Below are 21329 nucleotides of genomic sequence, written 5' to 3' on the forward strand. Positions count from 1 at the left end.
TTAATTGACAGACATGCTGCTCCCATGTGTTATTGTTTACTACAACATCATCTAAATAAACTACACAGACAGGTACCCCAGTTGACTCCATAAGTATTTGGAATATAGCCAGAGTATTTTTAAACCCAAATGGAATAACTTGGCATTGGTAGTACCCACTTGGTGTAAGAAAAGTTGATGTCTTTATGTCCTTCATATAAATGGTACTTGTTAGTACCCCTTCAATCTTAGAAGATGACCAAACCTATTGATGCAATCTCCTAATTAAAGAATTGAATATGAATCTGATTTCACAAGTCCATTTACTTTTCTGCAATCTACACAGAATCTAGTTTATCTCTCCTGTTTAGAAACCAATGAATACTAGTGAACTCTAGCTGCTTTTACTAAATTTAATCAACTGAGCTTTTAATATATATATTGAATTTTGCTTCCATCTGAGTTTATTTTATTGAAATGAACAATGAAGTTGTGTTATCAGTATTGACTCCTGTCTCCACAGCCGAGCTAATACAATTAATACAATACATCCAGAGTTATCTCTACAGGTTACCTTATACCTCTTAAATAGTCTTAAGTGGCCTTGTCAGATCCTTCCTTTGTCCTTCTAAATATGGCAGCACAACGTGTAACTGTTCAAGTATTTCTGTGTTGACTAGTTGAATTGTAGGAGGTTTGCTCTGAGAACAATTTACTCCTCCTTCTAACTCATATTTACCATTACAGTTATCCTCCTCTATCCTTACAAAGGAGTTTAGCTGCATACTGGAGCACCAACTGATAGAGCCTAGCAGCAGATGTTATATGTGCTTATGCCAAAGCCAGACAGCTTCACAAAGCCCTCACTGACTACCTAAAAGCTAGTACAGTCATCAGACTTGACCTGCCTGATATCTGGCTAGAAGACTGCTTAGACCAGGTAGCTAACACACCCTACACCACCAAAACCAACCCTCTCAAGGAATTCTGACACGTTCCCTTGACCACATGTATAAAGGAAACCTCCATTTGCATAACTCCTGATAAGTTGTATCAGTGTTGAGTCATGTCATTTGGTCTCTGAAATGTCCCAGTCACCTTTCAAAGGCGAAACAAGATAGTGACAGACTTATCCAAATTCATAGTGTCATTGGATGTCCTCCGGCTGTACATTGATACGTGGAAAATGCACTTAGAGCAACTGGAAACCCCTTTCCGGAAAATATAGTTAACTGACCCAGTGGTCAATTTCATAAAGAGTAAGTTTGCAGAGGCTTAGGTCACCTATTCAGAACACTTTGTGGGTTAAGCACAAGTGCTACACAGGGATGAAAAGCTACAAACAGTAGCATGGTTCTTCATTGCCACAGAATTATAAGGTTCTTGGGAAGATGTGGGTATTTAACAAGCTCAACCCCAAATTTCAGCACAGTAGTGACCTTGCTTACAGATGTACTACAGAAAAAAAGAAAAGATTGTGTAGACTGAACAATACCAGGCAGCGTTTGAGAAGCAGAAGGCCCTAAGTAAGCCTGTACTTGCAGCTCCGAACTTTAACCAAGCTTTTAAAGTAGCTGTCAATGTAAGTGACGTTGGTGGAGGAACTGTCTTCCTTCTTGATGTTAACTGAATAATGATACAGTAGAAATGGAAACCCTAGGTTTATTCCTGGCTCTCAAATATTTTGAGGAATACAGCCCAAAAGTGCACAGAGAGGCCACAATCCGACCACAACCCTTTTTCGGAAAAGTCTTTTTTTGTGGAAAGGTTTGAGGCACAGAAATCAAGGTTCTTCTGTTGAAGTTTGTTCCTTAACTATACTATCCAAAAACCACCCACTTTTTTTTATTCATGATGGCCAGGCGAATGCGTGTGCTTTCTCCATTTGTACTGAAATATGAATGGATCTCATTTCATCCACTCTGAGGCATAGTTATCATTACAACAGGTCGTAAAACCATATTACTTAACAGACATCATAAAATTTTCATTGCATCATGTGCTTCTTAGAAGAAGACAAAATAAGAAAGATTCGAAGGAACAGACCCAAAATCTGTGGTTAACTTAAAAAAAAGTTCATCTCGAAGAAAAGACGATTCATTCTGCAAAGGTAGTTGGCAGGTGAGATTATTGGACAGAATATTTTTAAAAAGCAAAGAATAATGAAAGATTAATATGGAGGGAAAAATTAGATTATGAGAGAAAGTTAACAAACATTATAAAAACAAGTACAAAAAGTTTATTCAGATGTTTAAAAAAAGAAAAGAGTTAATAAAGTAAGCATTGATCCTGTCAAAAATATGTCTGGAAAATTAGTACTAGAGGATAAGGAGATGGCAGATTAATTAAACAATTATTTTGAGTTGGTCTTCACAAGAGAGGATACGAGTAACATGCTGGAAATAGTTGTCAGTCAGGAATTGAACATGAGGGAAGAACTCAAGAAAATGACAATTAGTGGGGAAGGGTACTAGGTATATTGTTGAAATTGTGAGTTGACAAGTTCCCAGATCCATAGGGATTTCTTCCCGAGATTGCAAAAGAATTAGCGAGTGAGATAGGTTTTAATTTTCTAAAATGCAATAGATTCAAGATATGTTGTTCGAGATTGGAAAATAACTAATGCAAGCAATTCTGTTATTTAAAAAGGGAGTGAGGCAGAGCGCAGAAAACTATAGGCTACTTAATTTAATATCCATCATAGGGAGCAATGGCCCAATGGTATTATCGCTGGACTGTTAATCCAGAGACCCAGATAATGTTCAAGGGTACCTGGTTTGATGGTGGAATTTGAAATCAATAAAAAGAACATCTGGAATTAAGAGTCTAATGATAACCATTAATCCACTGTCGATTGTCAGAAGAACCCACCTGGTTCATTTATGTCCTTTCGGGAAGCAAACTACCATCCTTACCTGGTCTGGCTGACATGTGACTCCAGACCCACAGCAATGTGGTTGACTCTTAACTGTCCTCTGGTCAATTAGGACTGGGCAATAAATGCTGCCTAGCCAGCGACATCCTCATCCTGTGAATGAATTTAAAAAAAGGGAAAATGTTCGGAGCTATTATTAAAGATGTTATAGCAAAGGACTTGGATAACGTCAAGGTAATCAGGCAGGGCTAATATGGTTTTGTCAAAGGGAAATCATGATTAACTAATTTATTGGAGTTCTTTGAAGAAGTAGCTTGTGCTGTAGCTAAAGGGGAACCACTTTATTGTACTGTACAGTCATAGAGTCATAGAGATGTACAGCATGGAAACAGACCCTTCGGTCCAACCTGTCCATGCCGACCAGATATCACTGTACTTAGATTTTTTGATGACATTTAATAAGGTACCACATCAAATGTTATTGCGGAAAATAAAAGCTCATGGTGTAGGTAGTAACATATTGGCATGGATAGAAGATTGGCTGGCTTACAGGAAGCAGAGAGTAAGAAGAAATGTGTCCTTTTCAGGCTGGCATGATGTTATGAGTTATGTGCCTCAGGGATCAGCACTGGGGCCTCAACTCTTTGCAATTTATAAAATTGAGGGGACTGAAGGTATTGTCGTTAAGTTTGCTGATGACACAAAAATAGGTAGGAAAGTGATTTATGAAAAGAACATAAGGAAACCACAAAGCAACATAGATAGGATAAGTGAATGGCAAAGATGTGGCATATGGAGTAAGATGTGGGAAAGTATCATTTTGGCGAAAATGATAAAAGGAAGCATATTATTTAAATGGTGAAAGGTTGCAGAGCTCTGAGACACAGAGAGCTTTAGGTGTCCTGAAGAATGAATCACAGAAGGTCAATATGCAGGTATTGCAAGTAATCAGGAAAGCTAATAGAATGCTCAGATTTATTGTGAGGGGAAATGAGTGCAAGATTGGCGAGGTAATGCTTCAGTTGTACAGCACATTGGTGAGACCTCATCTGGAGTGTTCTTTTTAATACTGCTCATTGTATTTACAGAAGGATGTTAATGCATGGGAAGAAGTTCAGTGAAGATTTACTAGACCTACAATGAGTGGATTGTCTTGGGAGGAAAGGCTAGATTGATGAGACCCGAATGCTCTGGAGTTTGTATGTTATGCCTTTATAGAGTCAGGCAAACTTGAAAAGAAAAGATAGCAAACAGCCGATGATCTTTCTCAGCAGAAAACCATTCCTGAGGATTACATCCTAAACTGCCAACATAGAGTCATAGAGTCATACAGCATGGAAACAGACCTTTCAGTCCAACCAGTCCACGCTGAGCATAATCCCAAATTAAACTAGTCCCACCTGCCTGCTCCTGGACCATATCATTCCAAACCTTTCCTATTCATGTGCTTATCCAAATGTCTTTTAAATGTTGTGATTGTACCCACATCCATCACTCCTCAGGTAATTCATTCCACATGTCAAACACCCTCTGTGTAAAAAATCTGCCCCTTGTCCTTTTAAAATCTCTCATCTTGAAAATGTTACCCCTAGTCATGAAATCCCCCAATCTTAGGGAAAAGACAATTACCATTAACTCTGTCTATACCTCTCATTACTTTATAAACTTCTATAAGTTTGCATCTCAGCCAACTTTGCTCCAGTAAAAGAAGTCTCAGCCTATCCAGCCTTTCATTATAACTCAAACCTTCCATTTCTGGCAACATCTTGTGAACTCTCTCCAGCTTATTGATATCCTTCCTATAACTGGGCAACCAGAACAGGACACAGTACTCCAGAAGAGGCCTCACCAATGTCTTGTACAACCTCAATATGACTTCCCAACAGTAAAGGCAAAAGTGCCAAATACCTTTTTAACCATCCTATCTATTTGTGACATATACGTTCAAATGCTGATGGTTAATCTTTCCATGAATATAGTAAGTAATTGCTTAGAAAACAACTGCAACCCCTGGTCTGTATGTATTAGTGAGCTGATGTGCTGGTGTGGTGATTGTGACATTGACCACCTTCTCAAGGTGTAGTTCTGAGGAAGGGTCATTGGATCTGATATGTTAACTCCAATTACTCTCCACAGATGCTACAAGATCTTCTGAGCTTTTCCAGCAATTTCTGGCCTTGTTTCTGATTTCCAGCATCTGCAGATTCTTTCAGTTTTTATTTAGTATTTAATCACTACCACTTCTCTTCCTGGCATGCCCACTTTGAAGAAGTTCTGCTCCTCTTTCCATCAGGATTTCAATTCCAATCTTTTTGTTGTACATTGTCATTAATTTCACTGTCACTCCAGGTGTTTGTCAAGATAATTGCTAAAACACGTTTCCACAACTATATCACATTCCTCAGTGACTGCGTCTGGCTCAGATTCACGCCATTTGGATTTCAACTCAAGTTTCATCCTTCATGTTTTGAATTCACCCAGGATCACAGGTATCTCCATGATGTTCAATGTTTCACATATAGGTTTTCTCCCTGTATCCTGAGATATACACTCAGTGCCATGTGTTGTCATATGCACATTAATGACAGGGTCTGAGGAAGGGTCAGATGTTGCTAGACTTGCTGAGCTTTTCCAACAATTTCTGTTTTCCTTGCCAACATTTATTGTTGTTTGCGTGGCTATGAACTGTTGTCTACACTAACATGTCTGCTTTGTTCTATTACTATAATTTTTAATGGACTCTTGCTAGGGCCTCATTATTAAATTGGAGTTTTTTTCTTTGTTAGTGTTCAGTCATTTTCTGCAGAATTTCTGATTGGATTATCAATTTTTGTTCCTATTTATTGTGGCTGAGTGCGTTGTTAGGTACGTGAGAAATCCTGATGCATCAATTGTTGATAGTAGATTGAGATTGGCCTTTTTGGGGATCCATGCAAATTGTACGTTTGAATTCCTTGCATTTCCACAACGTAACTAGCAATTGTTAAAAAAATTTCCTATTTTTACAAAAACAAGACTGTTGGGACCCTAATGAAAAAATCTAATACATATTCATCACATTCTATTTTAAAATACAGTTATTGATGCAAAAAAATGGAGGATGCAAAAAATTCAAGAGCATAACAGAGATGGCCTGAAGCTAGCATGGATACTGAGTGGTTTTTGTGTATGCGTTAGGGTGCCAAAATATTTCTCCTATCTTTAGCTAATTGATCTGCAATGCAAGAAGTAGTTGCATGATAATATCACTGAGATATTTCTGTGACAAATGGAGAGTAACCCTTACAGTCCGCTTTCCTAGTTCTTGCACAAAATAAAAAGGCTTAAAAATTGAACATTAAACAATACGAATGCTACTTTTGCTATCTTACATTAAAAACATCATTGAAATCAGAAAGTTCATTTACAAAGGATTGGCAGTTGCAATCAAAGCAATAATGTAGTGCTAAGAAAAAAGGGTAATTGGTTTGGTAAAGATCGCTTTCCATTACACCATAAAGCACTACACAATAGGAAAGGTCACCAATTAAGTAATCATGAATACCAAGTACTGAAGCTGATGAAAATGGGGCAGTGGTTTAAATAGATTTGCAAGCAATTTACCTTTTCACAATGTTGGCAATCTGATGCAATTTGCTTGCAATTTTGTCTGCTTTCAGTAGCACTCCAAGCTGACACTACACAGACCAAATGGCAAGGAGACCTGCATAAAAAATGTACAACTATCTTGGCTACATCAGGGTACCAGGACAGTGGTTCATCAGGAAAATTACAACAATTAGCATAAGTGCAGAAAAATCAACACTTTAAATGTCAGGCTCACTAGCTGTGCGAGGGACTTTGAGAGCACCATCTCCACTGCTGGCTTAACTGTGAATATGAAGCAATCACCACCAAGCCCTGAAGACTGATGACTTGCAATTGGTGTAATAATTCTGTGTATCTGAAAGAAGCCTTCCAGTCAGCGGTACTAAGCAAATATGTATTTTCATATCTTCTTTCTCCCTTATTTATTCATTTCAATATTTTAGCTTCATTTCAATGTTTGACTTATTTAAAAAAGCAGATATAAGTAGCACCTGACAAATTTAGGTTGGAGCTCTTTAAAAAAATGCACAAAATAAGCTCTTTCTCATAATTAAAATAAAATATCAAGCACTTGAATTTTTTTCTCTGTTTGCTTTTCAACATTATAAGACATTTATTTCATTTAGTAATCTAGTTATAATTATAGTTCATATGTAATAACTTATCTTTTTGTATATTTGCTCTGTATTTGCCAGATGCTCAGAATTTAAGAAAATATTAGTTTCCTAACAAGCTATTTTCTGGCTCCAAAATTGCTTGCGGAATCAATTCTAGCAGTTAAACTGGAATCATGCTTGCCAGTAACCTTTGGCACTGTGTCTGTTGGATTATGTGGGGTCAGTGGGAGGTCATCTTTTTCGCATGGGTCTACTTTCAGCATTTATTTGTTTCAGAAGGCCACTGGCTTGATGTTGGATTTGTCCTCCCAGAAATGTTAGTCTACGCCTGTCAGAAGATCCAGTGTCAAATGAGCTTCTCTGAAGCCTTTTACAAAATGACCCCCCTGATGCCCCTATCTAACACCTCCAGGACACGATTATAATCAGAAAAATCACCACAACAGTGGGTCCCATCAGGTGACAGTGAGGCACGTCTCCTCTTTGGTTCTAACTTTCACCAGCTCAATGATGGAGGAATTCCAAATATTGGGAATTTTTCCCTCAGCAACAACCCCCTTGCCAATCAGTATCCATATTTGGATACTCCCAAATGACAACATAGAAAAATGGCAGCATAACCTTTCTGACTAGGTTCCTGTGGAGCTGCAGCAATTCCATCAACTTCCTTTCAGAGATGACACTAAACATCAAAGCAAATTCAATCCCTCAAACATGCATGCATGTACATGTGTCACCACATTATAAAAATGATTTTGGCTTGATGTGCTATTCTGTTATTGTCAAATGGCAGATGAATGCTCATTTTTGTTTGAGAAATCTTTACAGATTGAAAAAAATTAAAATTTTTCAGCCATCAAGTTAACCTTGGTTAAAAATCGCACAACACCAGGTTATAGTCTAACTGGTTTATTTGGAAGCATTAGCTTTCAGAGCACTGCTCCTTCGTCAGGTCACTGTGCAACAGGACCATACCTCACAGAATTTATAGCAAAGGATTACAGTGTCATGCAACCGATATGTTGATATGATATGTTGAACAAACTTAGATTGATGTTAAGTCAGTGCCACAGCTAAAAAAAAGTCAAAACAACAGCACTTCTAATGAGAGAGGAACAGACAAAAGAAGTACATGGTGACGTCAGTGCAGGAGAGAGAGAGAGAAAGAGAGAGAGAGAGAGAAAGAAACCGACATTTCTAACTGACCCAGCAGTGAATCTGCAGTTACTGTCTTTGCTGTTTGCCTAAGGGGCAACTTCTTCACGCAGAGGGTGGTAACTGTATGGATTAATCTATTAGAGGAAGTGGTAGAGGCTGGTACCATTGCAACATTTAAAAGGCATCTGGATGGATATATGAATAGGAAGGGCTTGGAGGGATATGGGCCAGGTGTTGGCAGTTGGGACTAGATTGGGTTGGGATATTTAGTCTACATGGACGGGTTGAACGGAAGGGTCTGTTTCCATGCTGTACATCTCTATGACTATGACTCTATGTCCTATTTTCTATTCAATGATATTAATTTCAAGCATTTGCTCAGCAGGACCCTGTCTACAAAGCAAACACCAATCTATCTTGTCTGTCACTTCCCGGGCAAATTTCAAGAACTATGCAGGGCAGCTCTGCAGTGACAGTGCTTGCCTGGATGCACAATAAGCTTCTAACAATGGCATGGGTACAAAAGATACCCATTAATTCCAGGATATCCCAGCAATGCCAAGTTGTTCCATGAATGCCGGTGGTAAGATAGGGCTGAGTTTGAATGCAAGAGATGGCATAAGGGTGGAATACATTGCTGATGACACTCAATAATAATTACTATAAAGAATTGTTAATAAGTCAGATAATGAGTTTGGTAAGATACAGCAAGAGAATCCATTTGGCGTCTCGATAAGAAACCTTCCAAAAAATTCAATGCAATGTGTACTTAACCAAAAAAACCATGAGATTCCCATTGAGACGAATTTTTTTACCAGCCATTTGGAAATGGGCTTTGAGACAGGCAGGATTGGAGAATTGCAGGGGAAACCATTGAGAGGGACCCAGACTTCCTCCCATTGCCTTTGCATATCACCAACAGTTGGAGCCTCATTGACATGGTCTCACACACACAGCCAACTGAGTTGCTGAACTCCTCAAACTGAAGACATTTCCTCACTGCCAACAGGGAATTTTCCAACATTGGAACAAAGAGCTAACTCCACGTGAGATGTTCTCCAGACTTACCTGAGCAGACTTCCAGCAGGTTCCTATGGGGAATTGACCTTCCGTTATGCCAATTCATGGTGCCCTGGAAAGCCTTCCTTTACAGCTACACTTGGCATCACCCTCACCACCCATGCCCAACCTCCCCACACTTGGCTGGAGCCTGATCCCTGATCTTTACCTTAGCTTGTTTTCAAGGGTGTCCTTTATCTTACAGTCTCAGCAACTGCTAACCTTGCTGCTGTCAAGGTTTTTAAATAGTTGCAGCCTTAGCAGGAAGTAGTAGTGGAGGAAGTGACAAGGGTGCAGGCTACCATTCTCAATTGGGCAATGATCCCAGTAGCAGCTTTTAAATTAGCTGTGTTTGGTAAATGTCACTTCAGTCACACTGCCCACTCGTGAGGCTTTGGCACCAACAGCAGGACTTGATAGAAGTTCAAAAAAAGTCATCCCATCAAATGGTTATAGCATAGAAGGAGACCATTCTGCCCTTCATGACTGCGCTATTTCTTTGTAAAACAATTGTGCAAGTCCCATTGCCTTGCCGTTTCCGCTCAACGCTGCAAGTCTTTTTTCCTTTCAGTTAATTGAACAGGTTGTTATTTAGATAATAGTTCCCTTTTGAAAAGCCATGAAAGAATTGGCCTTCCTCATTCTCTCAGGCCATTCATTTAAAATCCTAACAGTTGCTGCATATAAGCAATTTTCCGCATGTCACCTTTTGTTAATTTGCAACTCACCTTAACTAACTTCTGATTCACAACTTCCACACTTGGGAACACATCTTTCCTATTTACTTTGGCCAGAAACTTTATATTTTGAACCCCTCTGTCAATTCTTCTCATACCTTCCTATTTCATAATGGGGAATAACAGCAACTTCTCCAATTAGTCCACTGACTTGAAGTCTGTCATCCCTGAAAACATTTCCATAAGTTGTTTGTAAATCTTTTTTCAAAAATGAATTATGTATGACCCTGGCTAAGCATTCAGAAGGTAAGAGTGAACTGCCTTCTTGAACTGGTGCAGTTCATTTTTTGGTGTAGGTTATACACATAGTGCCATTAGGGAGGGAGTTTCAGGACTTTGACCAAGTGACACTGAAGGAACAATGATGTATGTCCAAGTCAGGATGATCAGTTTGTGATTTGGAAGGGAGCTGTCAGGTTATGGTATTCCAATGTATTGAATGCCCTTGTCCTTCTCAATGATAGTGGTCATAAGACAATTAGAAAATATGAGATATGAGCAGATGTAGGTCATTCAGCATCAAATGTTTTCATCATTCAATTAGATTATGGCATTCTGATAATCTCAAACTCTACTGTTCTGGCTTATCCCCATATTCCTAGATTCCCTTGCTAATTTAAAATTAGTCAGTTGCAGCCTTGAATATACTTAACAACCTAACTTTGACTACCCATTGTGGTCAAGAATGTCACTGATGCACAATGCCCTCTGAGGGAAAAATCAAAGTCCTTCTAATCTCCTTTTTAGATAAGTGCCCTTAACTCTAACACTATGTCCTCTGGTCTCAACCTTTCCCAAAAGGGGAAACATACTCTCTCTATCTGCAGTGACACGTCCCCTAAGAATTTTATATGTTTCCATAATGTGACTTCTCATTCTGCCAAACTCCAATGAATTTAGCTGTTTAAGCCCAAGCTACTTAACTGTAACTTCTACTCATGAAACAAAAATCCTTCTATATCCAGGAACAACTTACTGCATCTTCCCTGGAATATCTCCCATGCCGGTATATTCTCCTTAGATATGGGGACCAAGCCTATTCACATAGTTCCAGGTATGGTCTGACAAGTGCCTTGTATAGTTTTAGTAGGAACTCTGTATTTTTATGTTCTATTCCCTTTGAAACAAAGGCAAATAGTCCATTTACCTTCCCTATTTTCCCTGAAGTATCAGATGCTGAGGGGGTGACCTTATAGATATTTATGAAATCAAGAGGGGCATGGACAGGGTGAATAGCCAAGGTCTTTTCCCCAGTGTAAGGAAGTCCCAAACTACAGGGTGTGGGTTTAAGGTGAGAGGGGAAAGATTTAAAAGGGACCTAAGGGGTAATGCTTTCTTGCAGAGAGTGGTGGTGTGTATGGAATGAGGTGCTAGAGGAAGTAGTGGAGGCTAATACAATTACGACATTGGGAAAGTATCTGGATGGGTACGTGAATAGGAAGGGTGTAGAGGGTTATGGGCCAAATGCTGTCAAATGGTAGTAGATTGATGGAGGATATGTTTGGCATGGACAGGTTGGACAAAATGGGCCTGTTTCTGTGCTTTATTACTCTATGACTCTATGACTGACTGGGGCCTGTAGTTTCTTGGTTTATCCCTTACTCCCTTCTTGAATGATAATGCCATGTTGGCTGTCCTCCAGTCCTCGGGCACCTCTCAGAGAGGAATTGAAAATTAATGCCAGTGATTCTACTGTTTGCTCCCTTGTCTCACTCAATAGCCTGTGATACTTTCCATCTGACCCTTGAGGCTTATCTTCTTTTAAGCTTGCCAGACCTCTCAGAACCTCCTCTCTGTGCTAATTTCTTTCAGTATATCACAATCCTTTTCTCTGATTTCTATATTCACATTGTTCCTCTCACTAGTGCACACTAATATAAAATCTTCATTTAGAACCCTATCTGCATCCAGAAGCCCCACACACAAATTACCCCTGCGGTCATTAATGGCCCGGCTGTTTCCCTAGTCACCCCTTCTATTTAACATACTTGAAACATTTTTCTACATTTTACCTGCCATTATTCTTTCATGCCCCCTTTTTGGTCTCCTAGTGTTTTAGGTTTTTAAGTTTTTAAGCTTCCCTTTGCAAATTCTGCACTCCCCTTGAGCTTCTGCCATTTTGAACTCTCGGTATCTACCATAAGCATCCCTTTTTATTTTATTTCAAATACATATATCCCTGGATAATCAGGGTCGACAGGATTTGTTGGTTCAACCCTTCATTTTTATTGGAGTGTTTGGGCACTGAACCTTCCGATATTTCTTCTTGAATGCAGCCCACCGCTGTACACAGATTTACCTAAAAGTATCCGCTCCCTGTCCCCGCTGGACAAATCACAGCTAACTTGATTAAAATTGGCCCTCCTCAAGTTTAGAACTTTGAATTTAAGCCCAACCTTATCCTTTCCCATAATAATCTTGAAACTAACAGAGTTAATAAATAGCCTCATGCATGTTACTTTATCAGACTCTTTTAGGAAATCCAAATATATTACATTACAGGTTCCCTTTTCTTTCCTGCTTTCACCTCAAAAAACTCTAAGTCATTGGATTTGGAATATGATGTCTAAACAGTTCTTGATGATTTCTGCAGTGTATCTTGTAGACTGTGTACACTGATACAACTGAGCATTGAAGGTGGAGGAAGTGAATGTTTGTGGATGTGGTGCCAATCAAGTGGGCTACTTTGTCCTGGATGATTAGATTACTTACAGTGTGGAAACAGGCCCTTCGGCCCAACAAGTCCACACCGCCCCGCCGAAGCGTAACCCACCCATACCCCTACATCTACATCTACCCCTTACCTAACACTACGGGCAATTTAGCATGGCCAATTCACCTGACCTGCACATCTTTGGACTGTGGGAGGAAACCGGAGCACCCGGAGGAAACCCACGCAGACACGGGGAGAACGTGCAAACTCCACACAGTCAGTCGCCTGAGGCGGGAATTGAACCCAGGTCTCCGGCGCTGTGAGGCAGCAGTGCTGACCACTGTGCCACCGTGCCGCCCACTGCCACCGTGCCGCCCACGCCGATGTCAAGCTTCTTGAGTGTTGTTGGAGCGGTATTCATTCAGGCAAGTGGACACTATTCCATCACACTCCTAACTTGTGTCTTATAGGTGGAGGACAGGCTTTGGGAAATCAGGAGGTGAGTTATTTGCCACAGTATTCCTAGCTTGTGACCTGCTCTTAGAACATAGAACATAGAAAAATACAGCGCAGTATAGGCCCTTTGGCCCTCAATTTTGCACCGATCCAAGCCCACCTAACCTACACGAGCCCACTATCCTCCATATGCCTATCCAATGCCCGTTTAAATGCCCATAAAGAGGGAGAGTCCACCACTGCTACTGGCAGGGCATTCCATGAACTCACGACTCGCTGAGTAAAGAGAATGTAGCCATATAATGTTGCCATTATATTTATATGAATAGTCTGGTTCTGTTTCTGGTCAATGGTTACCCCCGGATGTTCATAGTGGTGGATTCAGTGATGGTAACACCATGGAATGTCAACTGTGATGATTAGATCCTTGTTGGAGATGGTCATTACCTGGAATTTGTGCAGTGCAAATGTTACTTGTGACTTGTCAGTCCAAACCTGGATATTGCCAACATCTTACTTTGGACATGGACTGCTTTACTATCACAGGTGTTATAAATGATGCTGAATATAGTGAAATCATCAGTGAACATCCTCACATCAGACCTTATAATGGAGGGAAGGTCATTGATGAATCAGCTAAGGATGTTATGAGGAACTCCAGCAGAGGTGTTTTGGAACTGAGATGACTGACCTCCAACAACCAGAACCATCTCAAATTGCACCAATATGACTTCAACCAATGGAGAATTTTCCCTCGATTCCCACTGAGTCCAGTTTTCCTAGGGCTTCATGATGCCACATTCAAGTCAAATTCACTTTCTCCTCACCTCTGGAATTCAGTTCTTTCCTCTATGTTTGAACAAAGACTGTAATGCAGTCTGGAGCTATGTGGCCCTGGAGGAACCCAATGTGAACATCAGTGCGATGATCGTTGCTGAGAAGGTGCTGCTTGAAAGTACTATTAATGACACCTTTCATCACTTTACTGATGATCGAGAGTGGACGGAAAGGGTAGTAATTGACCAGGTTGGACTTGTTGTCCTTTTTGTGTACAGGACATGTAAGGGCAATTTTCCACATGGTCGTTGTGACCGTGGTGGAACAGCTTGACTAGTAGTGTGCCACATTCTGAAGCCGAAGCCTTCAGCACAACTGCCAGAATATTGTCAGGCTCCTTAGCCATGGCAGTTTCTAGTGCCTCTAAATGTTAATTCATATCATGTGGAGTGAATCAAATTGCTGAAGATGCATCTGTAATATTGGGGACCTTGGAAGGAGGCCAAGACGAATCTTCCACTCTGCACATCTGTCTGGCTGGCTGAGAATTGCTGTAAATGCAGCCTTATCTTTTGCATTGATGCGCTAGGCTACCCCATTATTGAGGACGGAGATAATTTTGGAGCATCGTCCTCCAGTGATTTGTTTAATTTGGTCATTTATTCATGACTAGATATGGTAGGCTTGTAAGCCTAGATCTGTTCTATGGTTGTGGATTGGTTTATCTCTATATATCACTTGTTGCTTATGCTGTTTTGTAGCTTCACCAGATTGACACCTTGTTTTTTTAAGTAGGTATGGTGCTGCTCCTGGCATGCCCTCCTCCACTCTCTACTGATCTTTAGCCCAACAAGGTCACACTGACCCTCCGCAGAGTAACCCACCCAGATCCGTTACCCTGCCCTATTATCCTATATCTACCCCTGACTATTGCACCTACACATCCCTGAACACTATGGGCAATTTAGCATGGCCAATTCACCTAACTTGCATCTCTTTGGATTGTGGGAGGAAACTGGAGCACCTGGAAGAAACCCACGCAGACATAGGGAGAATGTGCAAACTCCACACAGTTGCCCAATGCTGGGATTGAACCTGGGTCCCAGGTGATGTGAGGCAGTAGCACTAACTACTGAGCCACTGTGCCAGGCAAGTGGGGAGTATTTCTACATATTCCTAACTTGTGCCTTGTGGATGGTGGACAGGGCTCTGGCAAGTTAGGAACCGAGATACTTGCTGCTGAGTTCATAGCCTCTGACTACTCTTGTCTCCATAGCGTCATATTTTGACTGCATCATGCCAATTTTATTTGCACTGCAAGCCTAATTTCAACTTGGGTAGGGATTTTACTGTTCTCAGACTAAGGTCAAAAGCAGAAGAGTTCACAGGTGGGAAACTGATGGCCCACTAAGTCAAAAATGCCCCCAACCCACTTGGAGCTTCTGGCCATTTATAGGCCACCAATTCCAGAACTGGGCAGTGCCACAGCAGAAGCTTTGGTTGCTGCTGGAAAATCAGCCCCTGGACTCCAGGTGTGAAAGGTTAGTGCAGTTTGAGCACTTCTAGGGTTAGGGGTCATGGGAGGAAGGGGTCAGCAAAGTCAGAAACGAAGGCCGGGTGTGGTTCTCTGTGATCACCCCATGCCTAGGTTTTGAGCTCTGCTTGTCCATAAATTAGTCCAGATCTAAGATCATTATCCAGCCACCCCCATCCTGCCACCAACTGAGAGTCTGCCCTCACTGGTTTACCAGTTAGGTAGGCAAAGTCTTTCTTGTCCCGTCTGGAGCTGATAATTGCTGCCTTTAAATGGTCATTAATTGACCACATAAGAGTCACAATTTGTGGTCAGTCAGCAAAGTCAAGTTTTGGTCTTCCCACCTAGAACTAAGAGCAAAGATGAAAAGGTGGCAGAGTTCTGGTCTGCCATCATCTCATCTAAATGAGTTCACTTTCTGCCTCCTGCTCCTCTTATTTTATCTCCCCAAACCTTAAGCCCATCCAATACCTGACTAGTTCTTAATCTAGTGTTATCTGTCTCTCCCACATCTTTGTGCACAGTCATTTTTCTTTCTAATTTTATATCCTGATAGCCATTCTGCTGCGAATTGTTAGTTAAAAATGTCTTCAACAGCACCAACAATCTGCTCCACCAGGACACTGATCCTACGTCTGTTGAGATGCAGTCCCTAGCTTCCATCTCTACCAGAAAAGCTTTTAATGTCACCAGAATTTATACATGTCTCCCCCACACTATCTTTCAAGCTATGCGTTCATCTGTTCTATCCTTCTATTTTTATGCTTACTGGTTTATGGTACTGGGAGTAATCTTGAGAACATGAAATCTGAGGTTGCTTATTAAACTTCTTCCTAACACCTTAAAAGCTGCCTGCAGGACCACATTCCATTTTCTACCTATGTCAGCCTGTTTTACATTGCTGCCATTCATTGCCTATAAAGCCTGAAAAGTTTACCTGAAAAGTACCAACCTTCTGTTCTCATGCAATGTAGTTAGCAATAGTTAGTAATGCTAAGTATTTGCAATATAATGCTGGGCAATCCATTCCTCAAACATAAACATAGCTGAACATTTCAGAAAACAACATTCACCTGATTGCTCACAGATGTACATTCAATAATTGAAATTGACTTTTAGAGTCATAGAGTTATACAGCATAGGAACAGACTCTTCGGTCCAACTTGTACATGATAAACAAGTTTCCCAAACTAAACTAGTCTCTTTTTCTTGCATTGGCCCATACTCCTCTACATTTTTCCTATTCATGTACCTATCCAAATGTCTTTTAAATGTTGTAACTGTACCTAAATCTACCACTTCCTTTGGCAGTTCATTGTACATATGAACCACCCTCTGTGTGAAAAAGTTGCCCCATGTCCATTTTAAATTTTTCTCCTCTCACCTTAAAAATATGTCCCCTGGGTTTGAATACCCAACTCTAGAGAAAAGATCTTCATCTTATCAATGGCTCTAGTGATATTATAAACCTTTATAAAGTTGCCCCTCAACCTCCTACACTCCAATCAAACAACTCCTAGCCTATCCAGCCTCTCCTTACAAGTCAAACCCTCTAATCTTGGCAACATCCTGGTAAATCTTTTCTGAACCCTTTTCTAATTTAATAATATCCATCCTACAGCAGGACGTTTGAGTTTACAAATGAAAAGTGGAAATGGGCCCTTTTAGGGCGTTGTGAAGAGGGCAGGTTTACATCCAATTGATGCTACAGAATGGTGTCCATATGGCCAATTCTTGATTCTAAAATGATCAGACAACCCAGTTTCTTGTTCGACAGTACATTCTGAAAGGCTATTAAAGTTGCTGGTAGCTTAAATATAAGTTTGGATTCTCTGGTTCAAATCAGTCCTTCATCTTATACAGCTTTTAATGCAATTTTATTAATGATAGGAAACTAGTTATGAAAATTTTTGAAATACTAAAAATCACCATGAGCTCAACTGACTTCTTTCCAATGCTGCAAAGAGCTCACCTGTTGTCATTTTGAACAACATAATATTTCTGTCAATAATTGATGACTGTTCCTGACAATCTTACAGTTCATTGTTATATTTAATATTTTGCCGAGATATGCCTTTATTCAATAAAGACAAAGTAGTCAGACATGTATGGATTTTCTTTCAGTCTTTACAAGGTGTAGAAGACCATCTTCATCTTCAGAAGTAGTTAATGATTAGATCTAGAGGTGATGGCCTAAGTAAAAGAACTGCTTTCTGACAGCTATGGTTGCTAGGAATAAAAGATAATGCACAGATGGGACTAACGCTGACCAAAACCCAATCCATTGTATTTCGTGTAATCTCTAATTATAGAGGTACACCAGTTAAAGAGATTAGAAAGGGCAGGTGACAGTATAGGAGAGAAACCTGTTTTACTTACACAGTAGTGGATCCCTCACGATCAGATCTGATGTACATCAGCCTGACAGCTAATTAGGGTAGACATGAATTTTTCCAATGTAACAGATGTTCACTAATCAGGCCAGATTTGGAGCCCTTACACCAGGCTACATTTCATGCACAATTTAACTATCTAAAAGGAATAAACCACTTAATGCATTGTACTGAAGGCACAGCTGCTTTACAGTCTAAAAAAATTTCTTCTAAAATTTTCCTCGGTAAAATTGATGTATTTTCAAATAACTCTGACAGGACACTCGGACTGAATTAAAATAAAGTCGTTAAAAAGTCACAGGCACTCAAGAACTAAAGGCTTCTGTGCGGACAGTGTAATGAAAGTTCATTATTGCCCTTTGCCACTTTGAAGGTCAGCATAGATTTTTTAAAGTCTTCACACATAGCATGTATAATAAATTAATCCTCTGTGTTACAACAGTGATTATTACATAGTGCTTGTGTTCATTTGCATATCATAGCAGGATTGGACAAAGTAATCTCATTATGACATGGTGAGATGTTGATTCCATAAGAATGACATGGTTTTAAAGGTCAGCGCAAGCAATTTATATTGACTGGTAATTAAGCAAACTAAAGACAAAACTAAAGTTTATTTATTTGACATGGAATTAAGGAAACAAATCATTTATCTTCTGGTTTGCTTGTGCTGCAAAACACTATAAGATTACAAACTGCTGCACTGCAACTAGACAGCTGGTAATGGTACAATATTAGTACGGGTTTATTTTGAATCTTTATCAGTATAAAAATGAACTTAGTAGCAATAAAATAGTCAAACAGATCATGGCAGACCTATTTCTCAACTCCGTCTCCCATGCCACCCCTCCCCCACCCTAACGTCGTAATGTCTTACACTATTGCTTCACAAAAATCCAACCACCTCAGTTCTGATATTTATAATGAAAGTACACTCAAATTTTTGAGGTGCAAGTTCCCAATTTCCACTACTCTTTCCTTGGAGAAAGATTTTCTGATACTGTCCCTGAATTGCTGTCTCTAATTTTAAGGTTATGTCACTTTGTTTTGGATTGCCCTATTCGAGAAAATAGTTTCTCTCTATCCACTTGATCAAATCCTTCATCATTGTAAGCACATCAATGAGATCATCCCTTCATCTGCTATGCAAGAAGGAATACAAGCCTAGATTACGTAATCCGTTTTATAAACCAAGCCTTTAAGCTTGGTATTGTCCTGTGGAATCTGAACGGTAACCTCTGAAAGGTCAATATGTCCTTTCTGAGATGCGATACCCAGAACTACACATTTCATCATTCTCAAAGTAAACACATATGTTAAACCTAATGTCTTCTGTAAACTAATGCTGGCCAGTATTGAAAATACTTGTGTATTGCACTGTTATCTTAAACTTTCTAACATTGGTTAAATCACTGATTAGCTGTTTGACATGCTTTAAAACATTATTATTTCAGGTCCATCATTTTAAGTAGCTTTTTCATTACCATTAATGACATCTGTGTTCTTTCATCACACATTCTTGGTATTTTGGTAACAAGTGAAATGCCATAAATAGTGAAAAACTCTTCCATTGTTAAATGAATTCCATGGTATGTATTCATAAATTATGCTAGTTAATATAATGCCTAGTTGGCATAACAAAATTATTAAGAAGTTTGACTGACATATGTCAATGTTGATCATTAGTTTGGCTACTACAATTGTCAACCAAGTATTATTTAAAATTATTCAATTTTACTCTAAATAAATTATTTGAAAACTTTTATCTACAATCATGATTAAGCCATTATATACTGTGTGTGAAAAGAAATTTATGAGCAATTAAGGGCATAGGTGGAAAACAGTATTGTGTATATAAAAATATTTAATGTTGTTTTCTTGGTGAAAATTTGCATTGGTCGAACAACATTCTATCTTTTTTTCAAATTAAACAAACTGTTCTGTGTCTACATTATTTGGTTGCTTTTAAACTGAATAAAATATCATATGGTTTTCTTTGTAATTATTGTAACTCTTCTCCATTTCCAACCCAATTTAGTTAGGAGTACTTCATAATACATTGATTCCATTAATTATGCTTTTTTTAAATGTAACTCCACAGAGGCCAGTATCCCATCACCATGTCATCCTTAATTTACACATGCATAATACTTGATACTAATCTAGCTCCCTCAGAGCCAGCGCTCAGAGTGAACAGAACCTCTGACACTCTTGTTCTTCTCTGTCAGTGTCAGCCAGGGCTCCCTGATTGGACATGAATGGGAAAGCTTTAGAGAGATATGGACCAAATGGGACTAGTTTAGTTTGGGAAACTTGTTCATCGTGGACAAGTTGGATCGAAGAGTCTGTTTCCAGGTTAACAGCCCCAATTAGGGAACTCATATTCTATGAGGTGCACCTGGCTGATCTCATTACAATCACTGCATTCCTCCACCTCTGAGCCCAGGGATGTAGGCGTGTTCTTTTTCTTGAGTCTTTCCTGGAGTTTTTTTTGCATTGGGTCCAGTTCACCCGATTCATCTTCGGATACAGGCAGCATGTATCGAACCATAGCCTGCCTCTTGCACTAGAGTGTCTTGGAAGAAATTTATCCTCTTCTTTAGGGGTAAAGCCATCAAGGCTGCAATATCCACCATGTTCATCTCAGACTTCGAGCCCGTGTATTACCAACCACTCTAAGTCCACAAAGACTAAGTATGTTGACCCCATAAAAGGGCCAGCATTGTCGATGTGTAATCTAGTCCAGGGTTTATCTGGCCATTCCCATGAATATGTGGAAACTGTTGAAGGTAAGTGTTGGCATTCTGGGCATTGCCCCATCAATGCGGCTGTATCTACATCCAATCCTGGCCAGCAGACATAACTTCTTGCCTACATCTTCATTTTGGACACCCATAGATGATGCTGATGGACGCCAGCCAATATCTGACAGTGACCTTTGCTCAGGACAATCACTCCTGCTCCCCATAATTAAATGCTATCCCCTACTGTGATCTGGTCAAATCGGGTCCAAAAAGGTTTCAGTTCTGGTTGTGATGGCCATTGGTTTCCACCGTCACCACCAACTGTTTCAGTTTTGCCAGGACCAGATCTTTTTGTGTCCACGGTCCGATAATGTCAATGGTGACCAGAAGAGTGTGCAGAAAGTTTAAAACCAGAACGGACACTTCCAGTAACAGCACCACTGGTGGAGTATCTGCATTTTTGCTTGGCCTCCCAAATGGTGTCCCAACTTGCAATTGTATGCACTTAGAACGAGAGCCACTGCTGAATTTGACATGAAGCTGTGGGTGGTACAGCCTTGACTTCTTTGGGTAGCCATAGCATGAGTTTGTAGACTGTTATTATTACTAATTTGCGTCCATAAAGCTTTGGTGAAACCTTCTCACACCAAAGATGACCGGCAAATCTTTCTTCACTATCTGGGCGTATTTGCGCTCTGCATCAGCCAAAGCATATGTGATCAGACATTCCTTTCCATTGGTCCATCTGTGAGGCAACAC

This window comes from Chiloscyllium punctatum, chromosome 8 (assembly GCF_047496795.1).
Source record: "Chiloscyllium punctatum isolate Juve2018m chromosome 8, sChiPun1.3, whole genome shotgun sequence".
NCBI classification, from domain to species: Eukaryota; Metazoa; Chordata; class Chondrichthyes; order Orectolobiformes; family Hemiscylliidae; genus Chiloscyllium; species Chiloscyllium punctatum.